Source organism: Pristiophorus japonicus, chromosome 6 (genome assembly GCF_044704955.1).
Source record: "Pristiophorus japonicus isolate sPriJap1 chromosome 6, sPriJap1.hap1, whole genome shotgun sequence".
Lineage (NCBI taxonomy): Eukaryota > Metazoa > Chordata > Chondrichthyes > Pristiophoridae > Pristiophorus > Pristiophorus japonicus.
Window position 1 is genome coordinate 178,205,773 of NC_091982.1, and position 10,183 is coordinate 178,215,955.

Genomic DNA, 10,183 nt, shown 5'->3' on the forward strand with positions numbered 1-10,183 from the left:
TTAGTGACCATACAGCTGCTGTACAAGTTTCCCATATTAGTGCCCTCTCGTGGCACATCATATGTAATAGTACAAGCAGTAAACATGTAGGATACATGACAGTATTTATCCCAGAGTGCTTACAAACTGCAAGTAGCAGTTAATTACTCAGATATTAGAAAAGACTGCACTGCATGTCAAGCACAAAAAACTAGTTTCTGAAATGTCATTCATGTTCATATACAAAAATAACATTGGTGTTTCATAAGAACATAAGATAAGAACTAGGAGCAGGAGTAGGCCATATGGCCCCTCGAGCCTGCTCCGCCATTTACTACGATCATGGCTGATCCGATCATGGACTCAGGTCCACTTCCCTGCCCGCTCCTCATAACCCCTTATTCCCTTATCGGTTAAGAAACTGTCTATCTCTGTCTTAAATTAATTCAATGTCCTAGCTTCCACAGCTCTCTGAGGCAGCGAATTCCACAGATTTACAACCCTCTCGAAATGTTTATATTTGTTCAATGTCATTTCCTCTTGCATTATCTATCGTTTATCATTATGTCAACTATTTTTTATATTATCTATTGCAAACATTCCCTTTCACGATCGCACACGTGTAGATTTGACACCACGTTAAGTAGGTGGCATTTGGTATCATTGTCTAGTAAAAATGTAAGACCCCCAAATCAAACATTTGCAAGGCAAAGGTGCCCTGCCTTGCATCCTCACCTCCAACAAGTGTGGGAAGATCATCTTTGTCACTAAGATAGAGAGGATCTATTCAGCTGCCTCTGCCCACATTCCCCACTTTCCCTTGCCCACCAAAACAAACTTCCCCCATCAACGCCGCCCCCCCCCACCCCATCCCGCCCCCGCCTAACCCTGAACCCACATATTTCTCTAACTTCCCTTAAAGCTCAACTTGACAGTGAGACTCCCATGCTTGTTGACATTGTAAATAGTTCTCTATCCTCAGGTACTGTCACCCTCCCTATCAAAACCACCATCATCTTCCCTTCCCTCCCCGCCCCTCAAAAGACCCACACTTGTTCCTTCTGGCCTTGCAAACTAGCATCTCATCATCAACCTCCCTTTCCTCTCCAAAGTCTTTGAATATGTTTTTGCCTCCCAAAACTGTGCCAATCTTTTACTCAATTCCTGTTTGAGTGTCACCAATCAGGTTTCTGCCATTGCCACAGCACTGAAACGGCCATAACCAAAGAAAAAAAGGGAGGCTTATGAGAGATACCGAGGGCTCAATATTGCCGAAACTCTACAGGAGTATAGAAAGTGCAGGAGTGAAAGTAAAAAGGAAATTAGGAAAGCAAAGAGAGAGCATGAAAAGATTTTGGCAAGTAAAATCAAGGAAAATCTAAAGATGTTTTAGAAATACATTAAGAGCAAGAGGATAACTAAAGGAAGAGTGGAGCCTATTAATAAAGGTAACCTGTGTGTGGAGGCGGAAGACGTGGGTGTGGTTCTTAATGAATACTTTGCATCTGTTTCACAAAAGAGAGGGGCGATGCAGATATTGCAATCAGGGAGGAGGAGCGTGATATATTAGATGAAATAAACATAGTGAGGGAGGAAGTATTAAGGGGTTTAGCATCTTTGAAAGAGGATAAATCCCCAGGCCTGGATGAAATGTATCCCAGGCTGTTAAGAGAAGCAAGAGAGGAAATAGCAGAGACTCTTACCATCCTCTCAAGCTACAGGTGTGGTGCCAGAGGACTGGCAGATTGCTAACATTGTAGCGTTGTTTAAAAAGGGAGAAAGGGATAGACCGAATAATTACAGGCCTGTCAGTCTAACCTTGGTGGTGGAAAAATTATTGGAAAAAATTCTGAGGGACAGGATAAATCTTCATTTAGAAAGACATGGATTAATCAAGGAAAGTCAGCATGGATTTGTTATGGGAAGGTTGTGTCTGACTAAATTAATTAAATTTTTTGAGGGTCGATGAGGGTAGTGCGTTTGATGTAGTGCATATGGATCTTAGCAAGCCTTTTGATAAGGTCCTACATGGATCCAAGGCAAAGTGGCAAGTTGGATCCAAAATTGGCTCAGAGGCAGGAAGCAAATGGTAATGGTTGATGGGTTTTTTTGTGACTGGAAGGCTGTTTCCAGTAGGGTTCTGCAGGGTTCAGTACTAGGTCCCTTGCTTTTTGTGGTATACATCAATAATTTAGATTTGAATGTAAGGTGTATGATTAAAAAGTGTGCAGATGATACAAAAATTGGCCATGTGGTTGATAATGAAGAAGAAAGCTGTAGACCGCAGGAAGATATCAATGAACTGATCAGGTGGACAGAACAGTGGCAAATGGAATTCAATCCAGAGAAGTGTGAGATAATGTATTTGGGAAGGATTACCAAGGTAAGGGAATACACATTAAATGGTACGACACTGACAGGAACAAATGGACCGTGGAGTGCATGTCCACAGATCCCCAAAGGTAGCAGGCCTAGTAGATAAGGTGGTTAAGAAGGCATACGGAATACTTGCCTTTATTAGCCGAGGCATAGAATTCAAGAGCAGGGAGGTTATGCTTGAACTGTATAAAACACTAGTTAGGCTACAGCTAGAGTACTGTGTGCAGTTCTGGTCACCACTTTACAGGAAAGATGTGATTGCTCCAGAGAGGGTAGAGTAGATTTACATGGAGGTTGCCTGGATTGGAGAATTTTAGCTATGAGTAAAGATTGGATAGATTGGGTTTGTTTTCTTTGGAACAGAGGAAGCTGAGGGGAGACCTTATTGAGGTGTATAATTATGAGGGGCCTAAATAGAGCGGAGAGGAAGGACCTATTTCCCTTTGCAGAGGGGTCAAAAACGAGGGGGCATAGATTTAAAGTAATTGGTCGGAGGGTAGAGGTGATTTCAGGGGAAATGTTTTCACCCAGAGGGTGGTGAGGGTTTGGAACTCACTGCCTGCAAGGGTGGTAGAGGCAGAAACCCACACATTTAAAAAGTACCTGGATGTGTACCTGAAGTGCTGTAATCTACAAGGCTATGGACCAAGAGCTGGAAAGTGGGATTAGACGGGATAGCTCTTTATCGGCATGTGGACACGATGGGCCGATATTGCCTCCTTCCATACTGTAAATTTCTATGATTCTATGAAAGTCACAAATGACATTTTCTGTGACTTTTGACCCTGGTGCATTATGCTTCCTCCTCTTTCTCGATCTGCAGACTTTTATATGGCCTACCGCTCTATTCTCCTTCAATCCCTTCTCTCTGTTGTCCGACTGAGCGGAACTGCACTCACTTGGCTCTACTCTTACGTATTTAGTCATAACCAGAGCATCTCCACACCTCTGGAGTTCCCCAAGGATCAATCTTTGGGACCCTCGTCTTCCTCATCTACATGCTGCCCCTTTTATATTTAAGACATGGGGATCAGGTTCCAGATAACTTGTATTTATATAGTGCCTTTAACATAGTAAAATGACTCGAGGTGCTTCACAGAAGTATTATAAGACAAATAAATTGTCACTGAGCCACATAAGGAAAAATTAGGGCAGGTGACTAAAAGCTTGGTTTAAGGGGTAGGTTTTGAGGAGTGTCTTAAAGGAGGAAAGAGAGATAGAGAGGCGGAGAGGTTGAGGCAGGGAATTCCAAAGATTAGGGCCAAGACAACAGAAGGCACGGCCACCAATGGTTGAGCGATTAAAATCAGGGATGCTCAAGAGTGCAGACTTAGGGAACTCAGATATCTTGGGGGGTGGGGGGTGGGGGTGGTTGTAGGGCTGGAGGAGTGAGGCCATGGAGGGATTTGAAAACAAGGATAAGAATTTTGAAATCGAGACATTGCTTAACTGGGAGCCAATGTAGGTCAGCTAACACAGGGCTGATGGGTGAATGGAACTTGGTGCGAGTTAGGAGATGAACAACTGATTTTTGGATGACATCAACTGAGACCAGCCAAGAGTGCTTTCGAATAGTCAAGTCTAGAGGTAACAAAGGCATGGATCACTAACCACCGATTTCCAACCCGAAAAGGACCCATTTATCCCAACTCTCCGTTTTCTGTTAGCCAGCCAATTCTCGATCCATGCTAATCTCTGTACCCCCTCCAAAGCTAGTATATCCTTCCTTAAGTAAGGTGACGAAAACTGCACACAGTACTTCAGGTGCGGCCTCACCAATACCCTATATAGTTGCAGCAGGACCTCCCTGCTTTTGTACTCCATCCCTCTCGCAATGAAGGCCAACATTCCATTCGCCTTCCTGATTACCTGCTGCACCTGCAAACTAACTTTTTTGGATTCATGCACAAGGGCCCCCAGGTCCCTCTGCACCGCAGCATGTTGTAATTTCTCCCCATTCAAATAATATTCCCTTTTACTGTTTTTTTTCCCCAAGGTGGATGACCTCACACTTTCCGACATTGTATTCCATCTGCCAAACCTTAGCCCATTCGCTTAACCTATCTAAATCTCTTTGCAGCCTCTCTGTGTCCACTACACAACCTGCTTTCCCACTAATCTTTGTGTCATCTGCAAATTTTGTTACACTACACTCGGTCCCCTCTTCCAGATCATCTATGTATATTGTAAACAGTTGTGGTCCCAGCACCGATCCCTGTGGCACACCACTAACCACCGATTTCCAACCCGAAAAGGACCCATTTATCCCGACTCTCTGCTTTCTGTTAGCCAGCCAATTCTCGATCCATGCTAATACATTTCCTCTGATTCCGCGTACCTTTATCTTCTGCAGTAACCTTTTGTGTGGCACCTTATCGAATGCCTTTTGGAAATCTAAATACACCACATCCATCGGTACACCTCTATCCACCATGCTCGTTATATCCTCAAAGAATTCCAGTAAATTAGTTAAACATGATTTCCCCTTCATGAATCCATGTTGCATCTGCTTGATTGCAACTATCTAGATGTCCCGCTATTTCTTCCTTAATGATAGTTTCAAGCATTTTCCCCACTACAGATATTAAACTAACTGGCCTATAGTTACCTGCCTTTTGTCTGCCCCCTTTTTTAAACAAAGGCGTTACATTAGCTGCTTTCCAATCCGCTGGTACCTCCCCAGAGTCCAGAGAATTTTGGTAGATTATAACGAATGCATCTGCTATAACTTCCGCCATCTCTTTTAATACACTGGGATACATTTCATCAGAACCAGGGGACTTGTCTACCTTGAGTCCCATTAGCCTGTCCAGCACTACCCCTCTAGTGATAGTGATTGTCTCAAGGTCCTCCCTTCCCACATTCCCGTGACCAGCAATTTTTGGCATGGTTTTTGTGTCTTCCACTGTAAAGACCGAAGCAAAATAATTGTTTGAGGTCTCAGCCATTTCCACATTTCCCATTATTAAATCCCCCTTCTCATCTTCTAAGGGACCAACATTTACTTTCGTCACTCTTTTCCGTTTTATATATCTGTAAAAGCTTTTACTATCTGTTTTTATGTTTTGCGCAAGTTTACTTTCGTAATCTATCTTTCCTTTCTTTATTGCTTTCTTAGTCATTCTTTGCTGTCATTTAAAATTTTCCCAATCTTCTATTTTCCCACTAACCTTGGCCACCTTATACGCATTGGTTTTTAATTTGATACTCTCCTTTATTTCCTTGGTTATCCACGGCTGGTTATCCCTTCTCTTACCGCCCTTCTTTTTCACTGGAATATATTTTTGTTGAGCACTATGAAAGAGCTCCTTAAAAGTCCTCCACTGTTCCTCAATTGTGCCACTGTTTACTCTGTGTTTCCAATCTACTTTAGCCAACTCTGCCCTCATCCCACTGTAGTCCCCTTTGTTTAAGCATAGTACGCTCGTTTGAGACACTACTTCCTCACCCTCAATCTGTACTACAAATTCAACCATACTGTGATCACTCATTCCGAGAGGATCTTTTACTAGGAGATCGTTTATTATTCCTGTCTCAATACACAGGACCAGATCTAAGATAGCTTGCTCCCTTGTAGGTTCTGTAACATACTGTTCTAAGAAACAATCCCGTATGCATTCTATGAATTCCTCTTCCAGGCTACCCCGTGCGATTTGATTTGACCAATCGATATGTAGGTTAAAATCCCCCATGATTACTGCCGTTCCTTTTTCACATGCCTCCATTATTCCCTTGATTATTGCCCGCCCTACCGTGAAGTTATTATTTGGGGGCCTAGTAACTACGCCCACCAGTGACTTTTTCCCCTTACTATCTCTAATCTCCACCCACAATGATTCAACATTTTGTTCATTAGAGCCAATATCTTCTCTCACAACTGCCCTGATTTCATCCTTTATTAACAGAGCTACCCCACCTCCTTTCCCTTCTTGTCTATCTTTCCGAATCGTCAGATACCCCTGTATGTTTAATTCCCAGTCTTGGCCATCCTGCAACCACGTTTCTGTAATGGCCATCAAATCATACCCATTTGTAATGATTTGTGCCGTCAACTCATTTACTTTATTTCGAATGCTGCGTGCGTTTAGGTAGAGTGTTTTAATACTAGTTTTATTTGTATTTGTCTGCAATTCTCTCTCTGCATCCAGGATTAAATTATGAGGACAAGCTGGATAGATTAAGCTTGTATTCCCTTGAATTTAGAAGATAAGGGGTGATCTAATTAAAGTGTTGAAAATGATTAAAGGATTAGAAAGGGTAGATAGAGAGAAATAATTTCCTTTGATGGTAGAGTCCAGAACAAGGAAGCATGACCTTAAAATTAGAGTTAGGCTGTTCAGGGGTGATGTCAAAAAGCACTTCTTCACACAAAGGGTAGAGGAATCTGGAACTCTCTCCCCCAAAAAGCTGCTGAAGTTAGGTCACCTGAAAATTTCAAAACTGAGATTGATAGATTTTTGTTCGGCAAGGGTATTAATGGTTATGGTACGAAGGTGGGATGATGGAGTTAAGACACAGATCAGCCATGATCAATGTTCCCCATAATCTTTTTTGAGATGCTTTAACGGGCTGCACGGTCCATTCAAAAGTCTGCGCATGCGTGTTTTTTTCAATTTAAAAGCTAGCTCACCAACTGACGGGACGCCTGGAGCGCTGCTTGGATGCGCAGCTTAAAGGGAACATTACCATGATCTAATTGATTGGTGGAACAGGCTCAAGGGCTGAATGACCAATTCCAGTTTCTATGTTCTGATCTATGTCTGGTTTTCTCTCTCTGTCCTGTATGTCTGTGGTTCTCTCTAAATCTTGGTCTGCTTCTTTGACCTGTTTGAATTTTGAAGGCCGATTCTCAGCGCTGCACTCTCATTGGTGGATTTACAGGTTTATCTGCCATTGAGGAATTGTTGCTTTGAATGGCTCTTTCCAAATTTTCAGGCCTACAAAATTTGAATGGGTAACTCAGTGGAGTGAAGATATAATCACAAAAAGAAACTGCCATTTCAACATTGCAAATTTCCAATTTAAATTTGCAAATTCACAAAAAAATGACGTTCTCCCATGAACTATTTTGAACTCGGTTTGCTCTTCGCACTTTCCCAATGCCGGCAGCTACTCCGAAGTTAAAAAAAACTTTTCAACCAGCCTGGTGAGCTAGTACGTGAGTCATTTATAGTATATTATGTACAGAGTTCCCCCTCGGGATCACATGTATGGTGAGAAGCTTACTGAAACCCAGATGATGTGACAAAAATATTGCTTTGATCCTTCAGAATGCATTGATCTCCGCATTGGCATAATCACACCAGTAAAACCAAGATATGCAGTGATTTATTCTAAAAGCACTCTAAAAACCATGTGACCATGAAGGAGTGCAGCGAAGGTTCACCAGACTGATTCCCGGGATGGTGGGACTGACATATGAGGAGAGACTGGATCAACTGGGCCTTTTTCACTGGAGTTTAGAAGGATGAGAGGGGATCTCATAGAAACTTATAAACGGGACTGGACAGGTTAGATGCGGGAAGAATGTTCCCAATAATGCAGAAGTCCAGAAGCAGGGGACACAGTCTTAGCATAAGGAGTAGGCCATTTAGGACTGTGATAAGGAGAAACTTCTTCACTTGTTAACCTGTGGAATTCACTACCGCAGAGAGTTGTTGATGCCAGTTCATTGGATATATTCAAGAGGGAGTTAGTTATGGCCCTTACGGCTAAAGGGATGAAGGAGTATGGAGAGAAAGCAGGAAAGGGTTACTGAGGGAATGATCAGTCATGATCTTATTGAATGGTGGTGCAGGCTCGATGGGCCGAATGGCCTACTCCTACACCTATTTTCTATGTTTCTATAATTAAAAAAGAAACTTAAAGCTGTAGAACCCCACACTTGCTACATTTTCTGTTCGAGGTACAGGTAGGCATTAAAATAGTCTTGGCAAAGGAAATTTAAATTTATACATTTTGTACTCGCATTGACTTCCACACTTTGGTCTCTGTTTCCAGTGCTATGATTTATGGAAATCGATGGTTGATTGGTGACGGTTGGATTAGATCAGCATGTGTTCCATCTATATCTTCCAAAAAATGAGCTCTGCAGCAAAAATGCTTAGATATCTATAATTAATGAAACTGAGAGAACTTTTTTTCTAAACTTAAGTTTTTAGATATCCAAATTAATAGTGCAGCAACAGCTACTACAGCTTTAAGGCACTTTAAATCCAATAGCTCTCACTCGGACATTTTGAAAACATCACAGTAAATTCAATTCACATGTATAGCAAGTGCCAGTTTTATCCTTAGTTAATTCATTCATAAAGATTAATATTTTAAAGAAGTTGTTACATATGTAAACCTGTAAGTACCTTATTTGACTACTAGAGGGCTCATCCCCTGGAGTCCCAAGGGATGCCACAATCCCTTGGGAGCACCTGTACTTAAGGAGGCCTCACAGGCTAGAGAGGCACTCTGGAGACCTTTACTTCGAGCTCACAATATTTGGTCAGACTCTTTATTCATACACCACAACTGGCGACGAGATACAGATGACGACCCCCACCACAACGATGCAGAGAACAGTGGGCATCCTGGAGAAATTTTCAGAGGGTGATGATTGGGAAACTTTCGTGGAGTGACTCGACCAATACTTCGTGGCCAACGAGCTGGAAGGAGAAGCGAAAGCTGCCAAACAAAGGGCGATTCTCCTCACCGTTTGCGGGGCACTAACGTATGGCATCACGAAAAATCTGCTTGCTCCAGCGAAACCCACAGAGAAATTGAATGATGATTTGTGCACACTGGTCCGGGAGCATCTGAACCCGAAGGAAAGCGTTCTGATGGCGAGGTACCGGTTCTACACGTGCAAGAGGTCTGAAGGCCAGGAAGTGTACATTAATGATTTAGACAAGGGGATTAAATGTAGTATCTCCAAATTTGCGGATGACACTAAGTTGGGTGGCAGTGTGAACTGCGAGGAGGATGCTACGAGGCTGCAGAGTGACTTGGATAGGTTAGGTGAGTGGGCAAATGCATGGCAGATGAAGTATAATGTGGATAAATGTGAGGTTATCCACTTTGGTGGTAAAAACAGAGAGGCAGACTATTATCTGAATGGTGACAGATTAGGAAAAGGGGAGGTGCAACGAGACCTGGGTGTCATGGTACATCAGTCATTGAAGGTTGGCAAGCAGGTACAGCAGGCGGTTAAGAAAGCAAATGGCATGTTGGCCTTCATAGCGAGGGGATTTGAGTACAGGGGCAGGGAGATGTTACTACAGTTGTACAGGGCCTTGGTGGGGCCACACCTGGAGTATTGTGTACAGTTTTGGTCTCCTAACTTGAGGAAGGACATTCTTGCTATTGAGGGAGTGCAGCGAAGGTTCACCAGACTGCTTCCCGGGATGGCGGGACTTGACATATCAAGAAAGACTGGAACAACTGGGCTTGTATTCACTGGAGTTCAGAAGAATGAGAGGGGATCTCATAGAAACGTTTAAAATTCTGACGGGTTTAGACAGGTTAGATGCAGGAAGAATGTTCCCAATGTTGGGGAAGTCCAGAACCAGGGGTCACAGTCTAAGGATAAGGGGTAAGCCATTTAGGACCGAGATGAGGAGAAACTTCTTCACCCAGAGAGTGGTGAACCTGTGGAATTCTCTACCACAGAAAGTTGTTGAGGCCAATTCACTAAATATATTCAAAAAGGAGTTAGATGTAGTCCTTACTACTAGGGGGATCAAGGGGTATGGTGAGAAAGCAGGAATGGGGTACTGAAGTTGCATGTTCAGCCATGAACTCATTAAATGGTGGTGCAGGCTCGAAGGGCCGAATG

At 42.9% G+C, this 10,183-nt stretch overlaps 1 protein-coding gene across 1 annotated transcript in view; it reads right to left on the reverse strand.

Annotated features, from left to right (window-relative positions):
* LOC139265891 (guanine nucleotide exchange factor DBS-like) overlaps positions 1–10,183 on the reverse strand; it is a 429,407-nt gene that overhangs the window by 177,022 nt on the left and 242,202 nt on the right. The window lies entirely within an intron of this gene.